This window comes from Manis javanica, chromosome 1 (genome assembly GCF_040802235.1).
Source record: "Manis javanica isolate MJ-LG chromosome 1, MJ_LKY, whole genome shotgun sequence".
Lineage (NCBI taxonomy): Eukaryota > Metazoa > Chordata > Mammalia > Pholidota > Manidae > Manis > Manis javanica.
Window position 1 is genome coordinate 41,132,898 of NC_133156.1, and position 22,994 is coordinate 41,155,891.

The window sequence follows — 22,994 nt, forward strand, 5'->3', positions numbered from 1 at the left end:
TTCCAGTTTGGGACTATTATAAATAATGTTGCTATGAACATTTGTACACTAGCTTTTTGTGTAAACATAAGGTTTTATTACTCTTGGATAAATGCCTAAGAGAGCTATTCCTGGGTTATATGGTGGTTGAATATTTGAGGTTATATTTTCAAGAAACTTTTAAACTGTTTTCCACAGTGGCTGCACCACGTGCATTCCCAATAGCAATACAAGAGTGATCCAGATTTCACTGTGGTTTTAATGTGCATTTCCTAATAGTTAAATGATATTCAACATGAAAGGTGTTTGCTTTTTTGTAATCTTTTTACCTTTTTCGGGAGTTTTTTCTTCATGTCTTTTACCCATAGTCTAATTGGATTGCGTGTTTTTTACACTTGAGTTCAAGAGTTCTTTATATATTCTATATTCTAATCCTTTGTCCAATATGTGGTTTGCAAAATAACACTTTCTTCCATTGGGTTGCTTGCCTTTCCGTTGTCTGCATGAGGGCTCTCACAGAGCAAATGTTTTGTATTTTGATGAGATCCAATTTATCAATTTTTATTTTTATTCATCATGTTTTCGATGAATGAAACTTGAAACACTCAAGTCTAAGATACTGAGTTTCCACTTTTTTTTTCCTAAACATTTTATAGTTTTACACTTTACATTTCAGTCCATGATCCTTTTTGATTTAAATTTTGTGTAAGGTGTAAGGGTTACATGAAGGTTTCATTTTTTCACATATGGATGCCTGATTGGATTCGCTCGATTTTCTTTTTAAGACGTACTTATTAAGTGTCATGATCAGACTATTAGATTTATCAGTCAACAGCATGGCTACAAAAAAAAAAAAGCCTACCTTAAAACCCTTTGCTAGAATGCTTTACACTTTCCACAGAATAGAAACTAAAATAACCTGTTATACAATTAGTCACATACACAATCCTTCAGGTTTTTGCACACACACAGGAACACTGTCTAGAATGTGTCTTCTCTGTAGCAGCCTGGCCCTGCCACCACTGTATTTGGCTGAGTCCACAGATATGCTGTGACCCGCAGCTTCCCTGTCACTCCTGAGGCTTTGCTCTCCTGCAAAGCTTCGTTTCCTGGCTCAAGGTAACCAAAGCTGCCACTCTCACAGCTTCTGCGGCTGCTGGGCTGCCAGAGCTGCCTTGGTTCTGGGGGGTTTGGTAAAGTGCTGGCCTCCAGCACCAGAGAACCAGAACTTTTGCCTCCAAAGTTTCCTCCTTTCACAGCCCCCAGATTTGAAAACTAATTGTAATTACCAAAATCACTATAGCTTCCCTCACCCCCAAAATTGCCTCCATTATTACCAGATCCATCACAGCCTTCCCCACTGCCACCGTATCAGCCACCATCATGCCTGCCCCCAAGCCTTCTCGACCACTGAAGATTCCCCCATGACCAAAGCTGTCACTGCCACCCAAATCACCTCTACGGCCACCACCAAAGCTCCCAGAATTACTTTAGCCTCTGGCTGCATGAAGCACTAGCCGTGTCTTGCTTAGATAGGGTTCCCTTACTTCACAGTTGTGGCCATCTTTCCCTTTCTCACAGTACTGTTTTCTCTCTCTTTTTTTCCAGCTTTATTGAGATGGAATTGGCAAAAAACACTGTGTGAGTTCAAGGTGTACAGCATGATTTGATATACATTGTGATGTGATATTGTGAAATGATGACCACATTATGGTTGGTTAACACCTCCATCACCTGGGTACCGTGTGTGGGGGTGGGGGTGTGATGTCGGTGATAGGAACATTTAAGATCCATTCTCTTAATGAATTTCAAATATATAATACGGCATTATTTGCTAGAGAAACCATGTGTGCATGAAATCCCCAGAACTTATCCATCTTACACCGACAGTGGTGTTTCCTGCGTCACAGTCTTGTCTGTGGAGCCACAGTCACAAGTTTCCCAGGCAAAGTCCCTCCTCTTGCCACTTGCCTTGGTCAGTCAGGATTTCAGTCACTTCAATTCTCCCATTCTGTTTGAAATAATCTCTTGGCGGATGTTCTTCAGAGTCCCCTCTAATGCCATCAACAGAAACCTTTTTCAGTTGAGTGGGCACGTGGCCTTCAAGAACTTCTCTTGAGACAGTCTTGCATGCGCCCATGGCCTGGCACGCGCCGCAGCACCCGCCTCCTCATGCACAGTCCCTGGAGCTGCTGTGTACACCTCTCCTTACTACCCCCGGCGTTGCCCACCGCTCAGAACGACTCCTTAGACCCTCGGCAGCTGTGTGAACGTTCAGCCCTCCCACAAAGAGCTTCTGCAGCTGCTGGGCTCTTCGGGAGTCTCTGACACAACAGGAAGGCTGTGGAAAGGGAGCCCCTGGGATGCTTACCAGCACTGACTGCAGGTGGAAAATGAGTCTGCTGGGTGTTCAGTCATCACCTCTCTCTTCCTCACTACTCACTCCCACACACAGAGGCATTCCCCTCGCCTGGCTCTGTTAGGGCAGGCAAGGTTAGGTTTTGCTTTATATAAAGTAAGTTTGTATTAAGTCTTTTAGAAACCATGCACTGGATTGGTCAAGTATGGGCCAAATCCTCCGAGGGGACTAGAGATGCTCTAGGTGTCCTCAAAACAAGTTTGGGAACCATTGCACCAGACACCTTTGGGAGTTTGATGTATTGTTGCTTTTCTGATTCACTCATGGATTCCACTTTACAACTCATCACACTAGTACTTGTAGTAACGGTATGGTAGCTAGGCATGTGCCAATGGCTGTGCACTATTCATCTCTTTTTGTCCTCCAATATGCCTGCGACAGGGGTATTTTTAAGCCTATTTTACAAATAAGGAACTTGAAGATGAAAGAAGTCCAATAACTTGCCCAATAGGAGAACTGGAATTTGAATCCAATCTTTCTGATTTTAAAGCTTGTGCTGAAAGTGGAAAAACAACCTACAGAATGGGAAACAAATTTTGCAAATCATATATCTGAGCAGGGAGTTATAGCCAGAATATATAAAGAACTCACAACTCAATGATAGAAAATGGGCAAAGACATGAAGATATGCAAAATGGCCAAAAAGCACAGTAAGAGATGCCAAATGCCATTAACCATCAGGTAAGTGCAAACCCAAATGAGACACCACTCACACCCACTAGGGTGGCTGCCATATCAAAAAGACAAGACTAACAGGTTTGGGCCTGATGTGGAGTGTACATGGGATCCTCACACACTCTTGATGGGAATATGAAAAGGTGCAACTCCTTTGGAAAACTATCTGGCTGTTCCTCAAATAGTTAAAACAGAGTTACCACAGGACCCAAAAATTCCAACCCAAGAGAAATAGAAACAAATATTTTATGTAAAGGTTCATAGCAGTATTATTCACAGTAGCCAGAAAGCAGAACAACTCAAATGTCTGCAGTTGATGAAGGAATAAATAAAATGTGGCATATCCCTACAGTGGAGTACCACTTGGCAATAAAAAGAAGTAAAGTACTGATAATGCTGTGATCTGGCTGAACCTTGAAAACATCATGCTAACTGAAAGAAGCCAGTCACAAAGGACCACATAGTGTTTGATGTCATTTATATGCATCCAGAACAGGCAAATCCACAGAGAGTAGACGACAGGTTGTCTACAGCCTGGGGTAGTTGTGAGGAAATAGGTAGTGATGTTCATGAGTAGAGGTTTATTTTTGAGATGATGAAAACATTCTAATACTGATTTGGGTGACAGTTGCATAACTCAATGAATGTACTAAACAGCACTGAACTGTATTTGAATGATGAATGGTATTTGAATTACATGATGAGTGGTATTTGAATTATAAATCAGTAAAGCTGTTATAAAAAATATTAAGACCTGTGTTACTACATGGCTTCTTGGGGACTCAGTTCCTCCTTCAGTCAGTTGCTCAACAAATATTTATTAAATGCCTACCATGCACCAGGCACGATTCTGGTCGCTGAGGATACAGGGGTTTATAAGCCAGACAAAGGCTGGGCTCTCATGAAGCTTACATTCTAATGAAAGTGGGCAGAATATAAACAAATAAATTTTAGAGAGACCATTTCAGATATTGATACATACTATAAGAAATTAAATGGGGGTTTTAAAATACAAAAATGACTGGGTTGAAGGGACAGTGAGGTACTTTAAATAGTGTTGCCAAGCAAAGCTTCTTAGAGGAGGTGGCCTTTGAGTTATTCATTCATTCAGCAAACTACTGAGCAACTACAGGCACTGTATTAGGAATCTTTTCCAGTGCCAACTCAGCTTCAACGAGTGCTTTTTTTGACCGATCTGTTTCCTTGCTCAAGTGGTTACCCATCTGATTTGTAAAATGTCTTTATGGCATCTTTCCCTTTCTCTGATGGGTAGGAGGGAGGAAGGCAGCACAAACTGCTTCCCCTTGGAACAGTGAAGTGAAAGTCATACAGCAGTTTCAAGGAAAACCAGAATGACATAGCAGACATTTTCTCAAAATCAGTGTCATGGACCCAACACATCAGTTTTGTTCAAATTCCTGGGAATTTCCCCTTAGCTTCTATCAACCTGGCTAACAGAAGAGAAATAGAGCCCGAGAGGGTTAAACTGCTAGCCGGTCAGGCTGTGGTCTCTGCTCAATTCCAGTGGGTGCTGGGGTCCAGACTTGGGTACAGAACAGTTCTTTGAGTTTCTTTATGAGTTCATGGCTTTCCCTTTCAGGATTCTAAGCTCACTCCCGTGATACAAGTAGCACTAGGTAGCTCTGAGACCACTGACTTCCAGGGATTCACCACCAATTTGAAAACCCCCAGAAGTGAGTAATTCTTAAGTACAGCAAGCAGCCCCTTTGCAAGGATCTGAAGCAGACTGATCTCCAGAGACAATGGGAAGAACTGGCTGCCCAAATTCTGGTCCTGGTTCTGCCATTGACCAACCCTGTTTCTTACTTTAAGTCCTATCACTTTGGGGGGCCTTAATTTCTCCATTTGTGAGGTGATGGGTTTGGACCAGTTCTGGGGTAACTAAGACCAGATCTGCATTCTGCCTCACATACACTCCTGCCATGGCAGATGTCACTAAGCGATCATGACAGCCTCAGACTCCTTCTCAACACAGTGCTCTAATCAGCTCCACTAATGGCACATTGCTGAGCACCCACTAGCCAACTGCCTGAAACCGGGTCATTTCTAAGGGCCCATCCAGCTCTGATATTCTGATGAATATGAGCCTCTAGGTTTGCAATCACAACAGAGGTGGGGCGTGTGAGTAATGGGAAAGGAACATGCACATTCAAATCAGAAAAGTCCTGGGTCTGAACCCCAGCAATGCCACTTGCTGGTTATGCAATCCTGGGTGAGTTAGTTCTATCTGAACTTCAGTTTAATCTCTACAAAACAGGATCAAGAGTCCCTAACATATAAGGGGTTGTAAAAATTAAATTAGATAATGCTTCTTGTGATGTACCTTTTGCTTGCATGTGGAACATAAACATACACACACAGCAAATGTTCACTCAACAGACTTGTCTTCTAACCTGCCAGTGATACTGTCACCATCCCACCCAGCAGAGAAGCCTTAACAAGTGGCGCCTGGCTTGTGCTGCCTAGAGTGCCCTCCCCACAGGGCTGTCTCTTCTGTTGATGACAGATCGTTCTCTGCCCTCCAAAAGCTCCCTGGGGCCTGCCGGCATGTCAGGGAACTCAAAGCAGCCTGGCAGTCTTTTCAGCAAGTTGGAACTATTGGAGACCCATCAGAGTAAACTCTGGGCTTTCCCCTGGTTTCTTATGCTTAGCCTCTGCTTAACAACAGCACCAGATGCTGGTCTCAGATGGGAATATAGTTTCCTAGAAGCAGGGCTATAGCGGGGCAGGTTTTTATCATTCAGGATAGGTACTGGAGACTATTATGGGAAAACCTGGTTTATACTTTCTCCAGGCCCCAGGTGACAAATTCATGGTGCAAGTATCACCCATCTCCCTACCCCTTCTCCCACCTCGCGCCCATCATTGTGCTGTCCTAGAGCTCTGTTCTCTGGGAAGTAGACTCTGAGCAGAGATTTGCATGTAGAAGATGCTCTCAGGATCAATAGCTGTGAGGACAAGGGAAGCAGGATGCAGCAGGGGAGAAAATGAATTCTGATGTAGGTACAACAGAGGCCTGGTGCATCCTACCTGGAGATCAGGAACTGGGGTGACCTGTGCAACTGCCTCCTATTGGGGACCCTGACATTGACCAATGGGGTGGTACTCTTCACCAAGAGCAAGTTCTGGAGAGGGACTCAGCTGAACTGGCTTAAAGCAGCTGGGCAAATGAACACTCAGTGCTGAAGCCGAGAGACTGCAGCCCTCCCTCTGAAGCCACCCCACGTGCTCGTGCAGACATTGCCAGGCAATGTGGGGCTCCAGAATTCTCCTCCAGCCTGTGCTCCAAGCAGCCTTCAGGAAGCCATGAGGGATGGCATGTTAGAGGAAACATATTTGTCATCCCTATTCTAATCTTAATCCTTCATTTCACAGAGTCAGAAACTCAGAGAAGGAAAGATACTTGTTTAAGGCCGCACAGATGATTTACAGCCAGAGGCAGGACTAGAATTCAAGCCCGTTGGCTCTGAAATGGATGCTGTAGCCTACCCAGGTTTAGATTTAAATTAATCAAAGTTCAATAAAATATAGCAGTCCCCCCTTATCTGTGGGGGCTATACTCCAAGACCCCCAGTGGATGCCTGAAACTGCAGATTGTACCGAACCCTGTATATACTATCTTTTTTCCCTATGCACAAGCACTTATGATAAAGCTTAATTTATAAGTTAGGCATAGTAAGAGATTAACAACAGTAGCTCATAATACAATAGAACAATTATATTAATAGACTAGTTAAAGTTACATGAATGTGTTCTCTTTCTCCCTGTCTCATAGTGTCTCATAGTGCTATACTCACCCTTTTCCTCGTGGTGACGTGAGTTGACAAAGTGCCTACGGGTGAGGTGAAGTGAGGTGCATGATGTAGACGTTGTGAGGTGGTGTCAGGCCCTCATGACCTGACGGTTTAGGAGAGTCTTCTGCTTCCGGGCCTTGGTGACCTTGTGACTGGAACCATGGCACGTGAAACTGTGGATAAGGGGGGATTACTGTGGAGAGTTTAATTTCTCATTTGCAGTTGCCACATTTCAAGTGAGGTACCTAGAATAGGCAAATTCATGGAGACGGAAAGCAGCACGGTAGTTACCAAGGGGCTGGTTGCTCAACAATGTGAATGTACCGAAGGCACTGAACTGAGCACTCAATGGTTAAAATGGTAAATGTGATGTTACATGCCAGTACCACAAAAAAAAATTTTAATTAGATCATTCCATAAGGCCTCTTAGCACAATGCCAAACGTTCATTATTTCACTTTTTTCCTAGAAGTGTTCTAATAAAGAGTAGAACCAAGAGCACAGGCAGCAGAAGGAAGCCAGTCGGTTAACTCTGTGGTCTGCATCAGGACGTTTCACCATGGCTGTGACACTGGAGTGAGACTTTGCTGTGGAGTTGGAAGGGGGTGCCTGGGGAGGCCAACACTGCAGCTTCTGTGAGCCTAAAGCCACCAGACTATAAACCTCTAGGCAAGGCTCCACACCGTTAGCAGGACCAGCGCCAGCGGTGGTCCACCTGGGTGGCCCTTCCTGGTGAGGCCCTTCCTCTTCATAAGGCAGGACTTTCTGGGCCTAGGTATTTGCATTTGGTGTTTTGACTACTGACCTGTTCAAGCAGCTGATAAACCACAGACCCACTTTCTCTGAAACTCCAGTGAGCAGGCAGAAAATAAGTCACTTGGCCCTCCCAGCTTTTGTGCCATAACTAGTATTTTATTCCTTGTGTGGAGAGAAAATAGAGCACCTGCTCTTAGAGGCATCAGTTGCTGCAGATCTCCTTTGTACATTCTTTATACACATGTGATTTTAGAGGAAGGATCTTCGTTCTCACCCGCTCATCTTCCAGGGAAGCCAACATAGTGCTGGAGAAGTTAACAGACAAGGGGTGCAAGGGCTGTGCCTTGCATCCCAGCTGGCCACTTCCAAGCTTGGCAGCTCGGGCAAATTACTTGCTTCTGGAAGTTTCATTTCTCCTCAATGAAGTAAGGGTAATCACACCTTCCTCGTGGAGCCCTTCTGAGGAACGGAGGCCAGGGTGGTGATGAAACTCGCCCGCAGCTGGCTCAGAGGGCCCTCTCTGCAGTAGCCCCCTCTCTTCCCGCTCCCACTGGCTTGGTGGCCATGTCGCCGTGACATTTGTCCTCATCTGAAATTGCTTATGTGGGTACTTGATGGTTTCATTTTTCCTCCGTCCTCTATCGGAGAGAAACTTTGACCCACTCATGGTTATGTAAGATGACAAAGTGCCTACCGGTGAGGTGAAGTGAGGCGCGCGATGCAGCAGCTAGGGTTGTGTCCAGCATATCACTGACATTTAATAAACATTTCTGGAATAAATGGCACTCTAGAATTACTCTGGGATTAGACCAAACCTTGTTCATGCAAATAGCCACACAACAAATGGGCACTTTAGGCAAATTATTTCAGGAACTGTTGAGAAGCTATCAGCCTAAGAGATGTATATTCAGCTGTATAGACCAGGAGTGGCTGATATCTCTGGAGCTTAGAAAAGAAAAGTAAATAAAATGAAGGATTTTTGTGTACCTCCTTTGCTGGAGCCAGTGTCCAGGTAGCCTGAGACATACTGGGTTTCTGAGGGTAAAGGTAGGAAGAAGATAGATGTAAGGTGGATAAGACAGAGTTGGGGAAATAAAACTACCCAGAGTTAGACTGGCTTTTCTAGGATTTTGATTCTTGAGTATGTAGCTGTTGGTGTGTTGAGTTCTTAGAAATCATTGTACTGAACCAGGGCAGCTTAGTGGTAAAATAACGGGTCCAAAACCAGCTCTGTCCCCTACCTCCTGTGTGATCTGAAGCCAGGTTCATTGCCTCTCTGAGCCATAGTTTCCTCATTTGTAAAATGAGGTAATAATACAAGGTACTTTACCAAGTTATCCTGTGGTTAAATGAGGTCAGGCACATAAAGGTCAGCATCGTGTGCTGTTAAAGTAAATTTCTAAGCCCAGCATGGAGCCTCTCTTGCCCAGAGTGCCACATCAGCAAACCTGAGCTCACATGACTTCCGTGTCCCTGCGAATGGTCTGTGTGGCCAGAAATGCAGCACAGTCTGCCCGCCTCCCGATGCTGGGCTGACCCTGGGCCTCTATCCTTGCTTCCTTGTTCCTTATTCATTTTCTATTTTGCTCTTTCCACTATGTGTGGTGGCTGCCATTTCTTGTCCCCAGGGGCCTTAGGTCTAAGACAGGAGCCTGAATATGTAAAAAATAAATTTTGAGAACTTACAAGGATGATGACTGAGGCTGAGCTGTGCAGCACAGTAGACCCATGCCTGGTGACTTTAGAATCTTCATAAAGAAACTTCTCTTCAGAATGATACTGATGCATGTAGTTTATTGAGTGGTTTCTCATATGTGCAAGACACTGGTTGAATGCTTTAAATGAATTGTTTTATCTTCAAAACAACCCAGGAAAGTAGACGCTGTCATGACTCCCATTTTATGGGTGTAGAAAATAAGGTCATAAGAAGTGTAACTAGTTCAAAGTCCATGTAAAGAAATTTCTAAGCAGAGCTATGCAGCATCCTTTCCTTACCCCACCTCCCCCAAGAGATCGAGGTTCCACTATTAACGTGTTCTGCCTGTGGATCATAGCATCACCCCCAGCAAAAAGGCAAGACTATCCGAAGCCTTGCCAGCTATGCACACATTAAAAAATGTGTGAATCTGCTCATAGTAGAACTGCAGAGTTGAAAGACTATTAGCAATAGTAATAGCTAATCCTGTGTCAATGACTGTTGAACGTTCACATCACCTTTAAAAACAAGACTGCAAAGTAGGTACCATTATTATTCTTATATTCCAGAAACAGAGGCAGAGAAGGGCTAAGTGAGTGGCCCTTGGAATGGCATGGCTGATGGCTGATAAACGGAGTGGGGAGCTGAACCCAGGCCACAGGCCGTCTAGTGCTCCTTCCCACTGTCCTGCCTCTTGGCCAGCTACCTGCCCTCTTGTGCAATAACCCATGGGAAGGCTCAGGCGACTCTTCGTGAATCTAAAAAAAACCCATTAATACTCTCCTTAGACACATAAGTCTTTGTGATTTTAGGGGGTTCCCAAAGCCTCTGATATTGATCACAGATCCTGCAAAGAGTAATCTCAGCTTAACCCAGATCTCTACCTCTTATGTTCCTACCACATCCCCATCAGTGGTTTTCAGCCTTGCCTGACTTCTCCAACAGCGGGAACTTCCAGCCTCCTCGGGCAGCTCATTCAAACAGCAAGGTTTAGTAGAAATATCTTCCCTCTGGTGAGATGGTGTCTGCCTCCCAGAGAGCACTACACAGAGCCTGGGGCCGTGGACAACAAGCAAGGGCTCAGCTCCCAGACAGCTCGTCAGATGACAGCCCTCGGTCCATCCCATCCTACCCCTCCTTCCTGAAAGGCTTCTGACAGGCGGGGCCCCAAATGTCTAGTCCTGCTGCTCCATCCACCCCCACTCACCACAGGGATGAGAGCATTCTTTGTGAGGCAGCTGCGCCCTGGTCCCTGCACCTCTCAATGTAAGAGGGAGCCTTTGCAGGGACAATAAGCAGCAGGATGGAACAGCCTAGAGCTCCCTTCCTGTCCACCAAGTGCACGTATGCGATACCTCTCCACTAGCTCCCTATGCATCTTTGGACTGTAGGCCTAGATTAGTCCTTCTGCAAAATTATGGGGGTTGATTAGATTGGGGTTGCAAATGCAAATGCTCACTGGGGCCAAGCAAATGAGTGAAGCATCTAGGACTATTCATTTCCTCTGCAAAGAGAGAGGTTCTTTTCTGATTTCCTTAGAACATGCCACTCTTTCACTCTTTCACTTCCCATTTCTGATGGTGCCACAGAGGTAAACTATCTAAATTAATAAACACAAAATGCCTAGGGTGAGGGAAAATGGCCACTGGCACTTGGCCTCAGTGGTGGAGACAAGAAGCTCACTCCATAGGCCCATGCACTGTGTAAAGGAGCAGCTGACACTCAGCAATGTCTGATTGACACCATGTGGACACACAGGCCCAGTGTTAATAGATCTTACAAGCTTTCTAAACAAGCTGGACACATTGTTATGTGAAATCTCCCAATTTTTAAAGTGTTGGCTCAAATTTTTTCTTAAACAGTGCAAGGGCCAAATACAACACATTCTGAACTGTGAGCTCCCGTTCTGCAATTTCTGGAGTAGGTGTTTTTAAAGCTGCCTTTTTGCTGGCACATCCTGTGGAGGGAGAAGTGAAGAGGGCAGGAGGACAAAAAGGAAGGATGGCAGGAGCCGCAGGGAATCACTGAGACCTCTTGCAGCCTCTGTTGGTTCAGCTGGGGGTGGGAGGGTGGAGCGGAAGGCCTGGTCTTTCCATTCTGTAAAGTTTTGTTTTGGTTAACCATCTTGTCCTTTTGCTTTGAATATAATAGCCCCAGGCCTCAGGAGTGTCTGGGCAGGTCTGAACAGGATGCTCCAGTTTGTGGCTGGAGAGGTGGGGTGGGGCTCCCAGGGCTGGTAGAAGGAGGGGAGACAATACTCAGCATCCTAGGCCAGAGGAGGGCCCTGGGCCACAGCTTCAGGCCGGACTGGTCCCTGACTTGCCTCTAGCTTTTGAAAGCCCTGGGTGTTGTTCCAAATGGGCCTCTGTGTCAAGGAGAGAGTGTATAGCCCCTGGTTGCTGTGGCTAGCTGCCAGCCTGGCAGATGGCCAGAGCCCAGAGCTCACTGGGAAGAAGTATACACAAGGCCTCTCGTAGGCAGCTGTGACCCAGAATCTTCCAGCAGAAGAGCTGTGAGGAGGGAGGGGAACAATGGGGGACCCTTCCCCCAATTCCCCAGGCTGCTCAGGACTCAGGCATCAGTCAGGCACAAGATGGGTCTCCCCAGAGCACCAGACAAGCAGCTGTCATGGAAAGGGCTGCACAAGCCCGCTTTTAAAAGCTCCAACCTTCCGAGACTCTGTGATTCCACGACTCTATGATTCAGCTTTTCTCACACTGTAGACTGCTCTGTACAGAGAACATCTGTGGTTTTCCCTTGCCTGGAATCCATTCCACTCCTTCTATTAGCAGCATCCTAGTCATCCTTCTGGAAACCACCCCTCCTCCCCTCTCAGTCCATGTGGTTTGGGTGAGTCTGACCTGGCCTTTCTACTCGCCTGGCTGCAGGCTGGGTGCATGTGCCAGGCCTGGCCTGGCTAATCAGCTGATTTCTTCCCCCCTGCTGGGCCCAATGACAACCAATTCAAGGAATTTTGCTGGAACTCTTTGGAGAAGAGAGGTTGCCAGTAATTGGCTTGGTGCACATCTGGAGATACTAAAGACCATCTGGCCATGACATGGGAGGATCTTGTCTGAGAATAAAGCCATCACAGAAGAAAACAGCATGGACAGGGAAAGAATTAGAGAGAGGGGGGGAAAGAGAAACAGATTGAGTAATTAATTGATGTGTATGAGAGAGAGAGAGAGCCTGAGACTTGACAAAACAGGTTGAGCCCCTAGATCCAGCCTTAACTGATGCAGTATCTAGTCCCTGGATTTTTCAGTGAAGGGGTCAAGAATTTGCCACTGCAGCATAAAAATATTTCTAGCAGAAGGCTTTGAGTTCCTGATATCACTTATCTGCCTAAAAGCACAGCCTCTCCAAGGAACTCAGTTGTCATAAATTCTCTCTGGAGAGTAACCAGGAAAGATTGACTATAGAGACTAGATTTGGCACACCTAAACAGACATTGAAACAAAATTATCACCTCCCATCCATTTTCCTAAGCACCCATTATCTTTCCTAAAAGCCATTTGTTTTCCTCTAAGTGACCTCCTCCCTCCTCCCTTTCCCCTATTAAGAAGGTCTATAGGCCCCCAATTCTAACCACCTCTTTGAGTTATTTTTCTGTGAGCTCCTCCTATATGCATGTACTTAAATCTCTTTTGTCAGTTAATTTGTAGCTTCCCTCCTCCCTCAAAATGAATCTAAAAGAGTAGGGGAAAATATTTTCTACCCCAACTTTAGTTACATAAGCAGAAACTAGCCCTCCAATATCAGCTTCTGTGATTCCAATGTTCCACACAAGTCTCTGATTTGCCTAAGGACTAAATTCTACTTTATCTATTTTTTTCAGAACAGAGAGAAGCCAGCAATGACCTGGGCTTCTGAAGACCTGCCCTGATTGCCTGAAAATAAAGGGATTTGCCCACAGAGCCACGAGGATCCTGGCTGCATTCCTTGCCCTGTCTGCACCCTCAGTATCCACTCAGGTAGTGCCAGTCCTATAAAGGGTCCCAGTGGTATCTTTTATTAATTCGTTTGTTAATTCAACACACATTCATGGAGCACCAACTAAGTTCCAAAATGAAGTTTTTATTCTCGGAGATCTTAGGATTTGGTAAGGAAAACAGATAAGAAGGATTTAATCAGAACGTGATTACTGCTCTGCTAGCAATAAGCACAGAGAAGAGGCCTCTATGTGGGGGGCTACGTTGGGGGGTATGCAGCAGGCATGTTAAAGAAGCTTCCTGAAGGAAGTGACCCCTGAGCTGAATTCCAAGGGATGAGGAGTCATCTGGATAGAGGGTAGAGGACATGCTTTCCAGGCAGGCAAAAGGACCAGCATGAGACACAAACTCCAGGGGACGGAGAGGCTGTGGCCTGGCAGAGGAACTGGCTAGGGCAGAGCTGGAGGGGGGAGAGGTGCAGGGACGCCCGCAGGGAGCAGAGCATCTGTTTGACAAGATACTCTGATGAGGACTGCTTCCTGCAAGTACAGATGGACAGATAGCAAGCAACACGGCTCAGGCCCAAACCTGAGCCCAGGGAAAGCCTGGCTCATGCCCACAGAGAAGAAGACTGGTGGATCCCAAGCCAGGGTTCATGGTCAAGGGGTATGACAGAGTCTTGAGCACAGGTGTTGGTGAGCTCTTTGCCCTCACAGAAAGCTTGGATCTTCTTATTAGAAATGACAGCAGGCCACTGAAGGCAGGGCCCAGAGCAAAGTCTTCCATTTTCTCTCCCCATCCTGATTCCCCCTAGATTATGCTCTTCCCCAATCGTGAGCTCTGCAGGGCCTGTGGGGACAGGGACTACTATGGGTGAAAGTGGGTTCATTCATTCACTTTCTTTTTACATTACCCTTTCTTGGGGTACACCCCATTCTTTGTGCTCTGTTGAGACCAATCATAAAGCTTTAGCCTCTTCCCATGGGGTACTTACCATGCCCAGTCAATCATGATACCCCTTTCCTGGCAACAGTGATTCATCCCTAGGGTGGGCTCAAGACTCCTGCAGGCCAACCAGAGTCTGCCTTGAATCTCTCCTCCCTGAAGTTACCGAACTGGGAGACTATGGGTTTGGAGAGAGCCCATCTATTCTGTGGGCAGAGTCACTTGTTAGAAGGAAACCGAGCCAAGATAATGATAATGATGATGATGACAACATTGATGTAGATATTACCAAGCACTGCTTGAAGCCAAACCTACTCCTGGACTCGCAGTTCCACGATCCAGTTCATAAGCCAATTTAGTTGAGTTTCCTTTACATGCAGGTACAAGAATCTTCAGTCAGTTTGGCATGAACAGGTCTGAGCTCAGTATCGGCCACCATAAGAACTCAGTGTGGTCACTACAATGAAGAGGGTGAAAATGGCCTTCATCTCCTTTATCACCACCTCTTTCCTCCCAGGAACAGTCTTACCCTTTCCTTCTGGCCAAGGGAATAGGTTCTGGTTGTGTGCGCTTCCCACTTGCAAAGAATGGCTGGGGGTGAGGGATACAGCAAAGACAGGCCAAGCCACCCACTGTCCAGCAGTCAGCGTGGTAGCTGCATCAGCCCTGCCCAGGTCTCCAGCCTGCCCAGTAAATGTGATTTGTGATTTGGACTAGCTGATGGTAGAGGGAGCGTAATCTGGAGTCCGATGCACAGTCTGAATCCTGTTGCAAGAGCTGTGTGACCTCAGTCACTTTACTTTTCTGGGCTTCTGTTTCCTTGCCTATAAAACCAGGACAATAACAACACCTGTTTTGCAGAAGTTGTAATGACTACATGAGAGAAAACAAAGAAACCTAAAATTAACATTGTGCTTAATGTATGTCAGGCGATTTTCTGAGCACTAGACAAACCATTAGTCCACTTCAACTTTATAATAAACTAAGAAAGTAGGTACTGTTATTATTCTTGCCTTATAGATGAAGGAATTGAGGAACAAAGAGGTTAGTAACTCACTCAGGTCTCACAATTAGTAAGCAGTAGAACTGGGATTCGAATCAAGACATTGCAAGCTGAGTCCACATGCTCATGTGCCAGGGGTCCATGAAATCAGAACCCATGCCAGGGAGTTTAAGAGAAGGAATTCGATAAGGGCAACTAGTTAGAGAGGGGCTAAAAGAAATGAAAACCAAGGAAAGGTGGGACAACCTAGGGATTAACAACTGTGGGAAATCACTATTTCCCCAGGACCTAAGGGACAAAGGCAGGAGTGGGTGTCACGGCAGCCCAAGCACTGTGGCTGCCTGGTGGGAGGTAGGATATTGCAGGAAGAAGCCATCCTCTGGAGTCACTGCCAGAGCCTGCAGAAGGGTCAGTGTGAGGGGATACATCCTGTCTGCTCCCCACGTCCTCCTCACTAATCTGCCAGTACCTCCCCCTGGCCAAAGTTAGCAGGGGAGCCTAGGACTTGTAGTTCAGCCTAGATGCTGAGCCTAGCAGGGGAAGGGCAGGGAATGGATCTGAGAACAAACAGTAAACGATCTGCATGCCCAACGTACCATACAGTCTCCTCATCAAAATGCGGGACACAGAAGGACAATTGTGCCATAAATGGGAGTTGAGGACACACACTGTGGTGGCAAGAATTTAGGCCCCTGTCTTCTGGTTCAATGCTGTGTCCAGCATGCAGTAGAACACAGCATATGGTTGTCCTAGGACACTGGAGAGCAGAAAGGAAAACTGGGGCTCCTGATAGTGCCTCCTCCTCTTAGCCTTTGCACAAATGGAAACTTCTACAGATGGTTCTGCACAGCTGGTGCAGACCTGCCACAAGAAGCACGCTCTCTTTTTCTCTTTAAAAGGAGAGCAGCTTGAATTGCCCTAGCAAGTGCTTTGGGGTCTGAGAGAAACAGATGCAGCTGCTGCTGAAAATCAGCAGGCAAGTAAGTGGGGTGAGATACCTCCCAGCTCCCTGCATCCTCCTTTTTACAAAGGCCATCATTTCTGTCCCTGCAGGGTCCCCTCATTCCCCTCCCCCCACAGGCCTCTGTATGATTTCTGAGTAGCTGGGAAGCAGTTGCCACCTGCTGCCCTTGAAGCAGGCAGGATTGCACAGGTGACAGTGGGAGCAAGGGCAAAAGGTCAGAACCCAAGAGATGGGGAGTCTAAGCCTGTTTTGACAGGATGTAGGAGAAACGGTCACAAAACCCTTCCCTTTGACCCAGAACTCTGCCTCTAGGAATGTATTATACAGATAACCTTATACAAGTGCATAAAGACCTCTGCACAAGGCTGTTCCCTGCAGTGTGGATTATGATTAGCAGAAGACTGGAAAAAGAATAATGATCAATTTGATTAAACAAACTATGTTGCATTTGAACAATGGAGTGCTCTGTGCCCTTAGAAGGAATGAGACCCATCTCTATGTGCTGAAACAAGCTGATCTTCAAGATAAATAAAGTAAAAAATGCAAGGGACAGAACACAAAATGCACATTTGCAAGGGGGGAGAGGGAAGAGGTATTTTTATGTACCTTTACACGTGAGTCCTTTCTTATCCAAATCTATTTTGGTTTCTGAATTCACAGAGGGTTCAGAAAGCAAAGGATGCTACATTATCATTATCAGAATCTTTGACTCCTGCATTTCGTTTCAGATAACGAAATGGCAAGAGTTAGACAGCATATAGCATATCCAAGAGGCTATCTGAACCCATCTGGTTCCTGAGTTTGAATAGGGTTTGGATAACAAGAAGATTGCAGGAATATCTATAAATGGATAACTCTCTGGGAAGATACACAGGAAACTGGTTAGTAATGGCTGCTGCTGGGGAGGGGGTAATTCAGCCCTGTGACAATTGGGTGGTAGGAAGACTTATTTTTCAGTTTATATATATGTTGTAATGGTTTTCAAACATGGCCCCAAAATTCTTTGAGAGGTGGGAGTAGGGGTGTCCCTTCCATTCTATCTGAGTGGGTTGGCATCAGCTCAGACCAATAAAGAAGGGTGGAAATCACACTATGTGACTTTTAAGGCTAGGCCATGAAAGGTCATGCAGCTACATCTGGTTCTTCTGTATTGCTTGCTCTCTCTCAGCCCCCAGCCCCATGCCGAGGCACGCCCAGGTCGCAGGGAATGGCCCCATGTGGACACTGTGGTCCACAGTTCCATCTGAGCTCCCACTGACAGCTGCCTCACATGCCCAGCTCCAGGCGAGTGTTCAAATGACTGCACACCCAGCCTCCACGTGACAGCACCACCAGGGATGCCAGGGGAGAACAACTCATCTGAACCAGGTCAGCACACAGAAATGCAAGAGACAGCACTACACTGTTGTTTTAAGCCACTAGGACTTGAGGTGGGTTGTGGGGAGGGACATATTAACTGGAACATATGTGCTATCATATATAGTACTATTCAAAATTAAGAGTACGGTCATTGTGAGGATGGTGCGAAATGCTGAATGTGCAGTAACGAATTTATACATCACAAGGTACTGCCATTATCTCCATTCCACAGATGAGAAAACTGAAGCGATGAGGAATTCTTTGATTACTTGCCCATCACATAGCTCATAAGAGGTTTGAAACCAGGGTATAAAACCAGGAGGCCTCTGAGCCCTAGGCTGTCACTCCTGGGACCCTGCTCTCATTCCTTGCCCATTGTGCCAAAGTTTGGGATAGGTGAAAAACTCAAAACCCACAGGGGCCTGGTCAGTAACACAAAGGGGTGAAGTGGGCCCCGTGAGCTCTGTCTGGAGCCGTGTCAACTCAGCTCTGGGAAAGCCAGCCTGGAGTTGCCAGATCTTTGAATTTTCTAAAAGAAACTAAAAATCAGATTTCTTTCTTTCTTTCTTTCTTTTTTTTTTTATCTTTAATCTACACTTACATGAAGAATATTATGTTTACTAGGCTCTCCCCTATACCAGGTCCCCCCTATAAACCACTTTACAGTCACTGTCCATCAGCATAGCAAAATGTTGTAGAATCACTACTTGTCTTAGAAATCAGATTTCTATGTGCAATCTATTCCTGTTTTAATGTTGGCAACAAATTCTTTCTTTCTTCTCTCTTTTTTTAAACTGTGCAGACTGAAAAGGAAAACAAAAACAAAAGCCTGCCAATTTGCCTCTCTGGACTAGAGGATCTCCAAGGAGTCTTCAGCTCAGACATCTTGACTTCAGTAGAAGCTCTCTGGGGAGACAGCTCTAATTCCAATCCCAGGGGGCTCAGATCTGAGAAGGAAAGGGAGCAGTGTGGATGGAGATGCCCCAGCCTCCCCCACCCCTCCCCTCCCGCAGTGTTGGGAAGCAGTGGGTGCTGGGAAGCCAGGCCCTGGGGAGCAATGTGGGCAGGCAGCTGATCCTGTGATAAATCAGCCGCCAGAAGCTGCCTGCTTTCCCAGAGCTCTCAGTCTGCTCCCCAGGGCTTCGGGAGCAGCCAGGTCACCAGGGGAGACTGAATTTCTCCTGTAATGGGAAACCTTCCGGGCTCACAGCAGCCATTTTCTTCACCTCTCCTACTCACCCCACTGCTTTTTCAATGGGAACCTTGCCCCGTCTCCTCCCCCAGCTGACCCTTCTCTGTGGAGGAGGGATCCATCCAATCTTCGACTGTCTTTCTGGGCTAACCCCCAGTTCCCCAATGTCTTCAATTCCCTCCTGAATCTGAAGCCTATTCCATCTTCAGCTGACTTGTCTTCCTCTGAGATACAGCCTGGCAGAGTGCAGGCAGTGTGATTGATGAGCTAAGAAGCTCCGGCTGGCAGGCGGGTGGGCAGCCAGCCAAGGACATGGCTCTCACAAGAGAGCAGTGCTGCCAGGTGCCGGGGGGAGCCCAGAGCTACCAGGACGCTCCCTGAGGTCCCTCTGCTGCTTGGGCTTATGTGGCAGCCACTCTGGGCACAGCAGATGACCGCAAGGATTATTGGGTACCATACCTGGCACACAACTGTCCCATAGTCAATGAGAGTGTTCCCTTCTCTCCCCACTCCACAACAGAGATCCAAGGAGATGCAGACAGCGAGCTTCTGAGAGCTGGGAATGTTTGTTATTCAGGCATGCCACTTGACCCAGGTGTTTGTCATTTGCCCACTCACTCATTCATTCTTGCAACCTGAGGGTCTGCTATGGGGATCAGCACATCATTGTAACTGCTAGTGTGGTCCTGGGGAGCAGGCCAGCTTGGTCCAGGGTCCATCACTTCCTGGCTGCATGACCTTGGGCAGGTCACTTCACCTTTCTGCAGTTCAGCTTCTCCCTCAGGGTTGCTGCTGTAAGATTCAGTCCATGTTAGATGCAAAGTGCGTAGAACAGAGCCTGGTGTTCAAAAGAGATCAATAAATTCATTCATTCATTAAACAACCAAGATAAAGACCTATGATATACCAGGTTCTGAGGCTAGGGTTATGAGTGAGGCAGATAAAGTCCCTGCTTTCCTGCAGTTTACCTTTGGGAGGGGGGAGATTGACAATAAACAGATAGCGGAACCAACAAACAAGGAAATACCAAGTTGAGCCCAAGGCCATAGGACATGAGTAATCACAGTGAGGTGGCTAGGCATGAGACCTGTCCAAGGAGGTGACACTGTAGTTTGAGTTTGGATAAGGAAGACATAGCCAGCGGGAAATCTGTGGAAATGGCATTCTAGACCAAAGAAAACAGCACAAGCAAAGATCCTGAGGCAGAATAAACCTTAGAATATGCAAGAATCAGAAAGGGAGAGCAGAAGGGAGAAGTGCATCTAGAAGAGTAAAGGGGAGCATGTAGGAGCTGAGCTTGGGCACCCACACAAAGGCCAGGTCAGCAAGGACTAGCAGGCTGGGATAAGATTTTATTTAAAGCACAATGGGAAGCTACTGTGCTTTTGTTTTTGTTTTGCTTTTCAGTCTGAACAGTTTAAAAAAAATTTTTTTTTTTGCTAATTTTTTAAGCAGGGGAGTGGTCTGATGGGGGAAGTAGAAGAGGGAGTGGCTGAGCAGTTCCCATGGTGGCCTGGGCCAGCTCAGTGGCCATGGCAGATTTGGGATGGTTGAGAGGTAGAAGCGACAGGTCTTTTGCTGGACACACAGGAGAAAAATAGAAATCAAGGTATCCGCGATGGTTCCTGTGTTTTTCGTTGGAGCAGTTGGATGACCGGTAGTGTCAAGAAGAGAGGTTACAACACTTAGGGGAGGTGGTCTCTGGCCTTAAGAACTCATGGTCTTGCTGGGGAGTCAGAGAAATGGGCAGGTAGTGACAGTGCGGTGTGACAGGCGCCATGATGGGGAAGGAAAAGGAGAACAACCTACCCAAACATGGGAGGAGGGGTTCAGGCTTCCCAGTGAAGGACCTCTAGGCTGATCTGCTCCAGCCTCTCTCCAGCCTCCCCACTTGCCCTCCTTCCTTTCTAGGCTCCAGCCACACTGGCCCTTCCACTCTTCCAGCAAGCCGTTTCCTTTCCTGCCTCTGAACTGGGCACATGCCATCACCTTTTCCAGGAATGCCCCAGCCCCACCTTCTACCTCAGCCCTTGCTTCTGTCACTTCTATGTCCTTCTTGACTTAAATTATTGTATTTTTCTGCGTGTGAAATTCTCTAGCTGACTGTCTCCTCCCATAAGAAGCTGTAAGCAACCAAGGGATGGGGACATAATATATTTTTCACTCCTGGATCCCAAACCCTTGGCACAACCTGGCACAGGTAAGTGCTCTGTAAGTATGGGTTGAATTGATGAATGAATGAATGAGGATGAGGCCTGTTCTGGCATAGGGAATGGCTTGCACAAAGACCAAGAGGCATGAGAACAGGATATAGTCAGAAAACTAAAAGGACAGAATGATCTGTGACTATCTGCATTCTCTCTGCACCCTCAGCCTGGCACACAGGAGGTCTTCCATAAACATGGGAGCCTCTCTGCTCTCCTCCATGTTGTGAATAGAAAACCTGTTAGCAGGCACAGAGCCTGGGAGCTCCTGTAAGGACCGTGCGTCATTCACACATACCTCCACAGTGCCTGGCATCAACTGGCACATTATAGGTGCTCAATGGTTTTTGGGCCTTGAATGATGCTGGAAGGACAGTCACCCTCAACTACAAAGTGACAGAATTTTATAATGCCAGAGTGTTAACTTCAGCAAGGACTTTACAACCCAACCTGCCTCACGGTACAAATGAGGAAACTGAGGCCCAGAGAAAGGCATGGATTTGTGCTAGCTGACATAGCGGGTCAGTGGCAGAGCTGGGACAGGAGCCAGAATGGCATGACTGCTGCTTCAGAGATTCTTCTACCCTGTCCACACTTCTATCAATCCACCTCCTTCCCTCTCCACCCTTCTGCCTTTCAAGATGTCAGAAACAGCAGAGCAGAGCCAACAGGAAATCCCCTGGTGCCTCTTACCAGGGTGAAGGCGTTGTGTTACAGGGAGGGCAGATGTGGCTACCATTAGCTATAGCTGAGTTCCTGTCAGTTCCATTAGTGCCTCTGATTAACCCATTAGCACCCACTGGAAGCAGGAAGTGCAGGGACCCCAGAGGGGTTGAGTGAGAGTTAGCCAGCTTTTATGAGGCCAAGGGAGCAGGGCTGGACAGACAGAACAGGGGTCTTTTTCTTACTTTAGAAGTGGGCTTCCTGGGAGAGAGTGCCAGGTAGTGTAAGGGATGACAAAGATCAGGCAGGACTCAGAATCATGGCATTACAGAGCTCGAGGAAGCCAGTTGAACTGACCCTTTTACAAATGTGAAAACTGATAGCAGAAAAAGGAATATGTCTGAGTCACTCACAGAGAACCCGGGTTCCTGCTCAACACACTACATTGTAGGACTTAAGTATGCTACAGGAATTATGGCTAAAAATACAGCCAACCATTATTGGGGCACCTTGCTTTACATACATTATCTTGTTTTATCTATTTATCTTATTTTTATTTATCACAGCAACCCTGGAAAGCAAGAACTATTACCCCAATTTACAGTGCAAAACTGAGGTTCAGCATGATAGAGTAATCTGTACAAAGTCACTCAGCTGATACATGGAAGAGCCAATATCTGCATTGAGGCAGTCTTATTGACAAATCCTCATCTTTGTTATCATGCCATCCTGCTGAGCAGCATCAATAGAACCATTTGAAAAATACTGTCTGCAGAGCCCTTTGTATGGGTTTTTATTTTAACCTCTTGAAGAAGACAGTGTCATCCTATGTTACAGGTAGAAAACCCACCACACAGTAAGGCCAAGAAGCCCACCTCATGTCACACACACAAATATTATCAGCAGATAAAGGATGCAAACCCGTATATCTCACTCCAAAGCCAAGACTCTTGGCCACTCCTCTATGTGAGTGCGATGACCCCGAGGACAGCCATGCAAATGCGCCTGCCTCTATACCTGCCATCCAGGCTGAGCTTTCTGCTTGTTCACTCATTCCACAAAAATAATACTGAGTGCTGGGTCTTTGCTTACAAGACCAATGGGACCCCACACTTCTGCGGCTTACATCTGCTTGGGGACAGAACAAACAGACAAGCAATTTCAGTAGGGCAGGTATGAGCACTGGGGGGTCAGGACATCACCTAATCCCAGGGGACAGAGAAGGCCAAGCCCAGGACTATTAAATTCTTAATAGGCCAGGTAAGCATTTGTCATGCAAAGAGAGGTACTGGGACCAGTCCTGGCGACGCCCAGAGGTATAAGGGAACTTTAATTCCTGCAACAGTTGGGGCTGGAGCTTTGGCTCTGACAGGGGAGGGAGGACCCAGCTGGA

General features: G+C 46.6%; 1 pseudogene; it reads right to left on the reverse strand.

Moving 5' to 3' along the window:
• Positions 1-960: 960 nt before the first annotated feature.
• Positions 961-3,546, reverse strand: LOC108404009 (uncharacterized; annotated as a pseudogene).
• Positions 3,547-22,994: the final 19,448 nt, after the last annotated feature.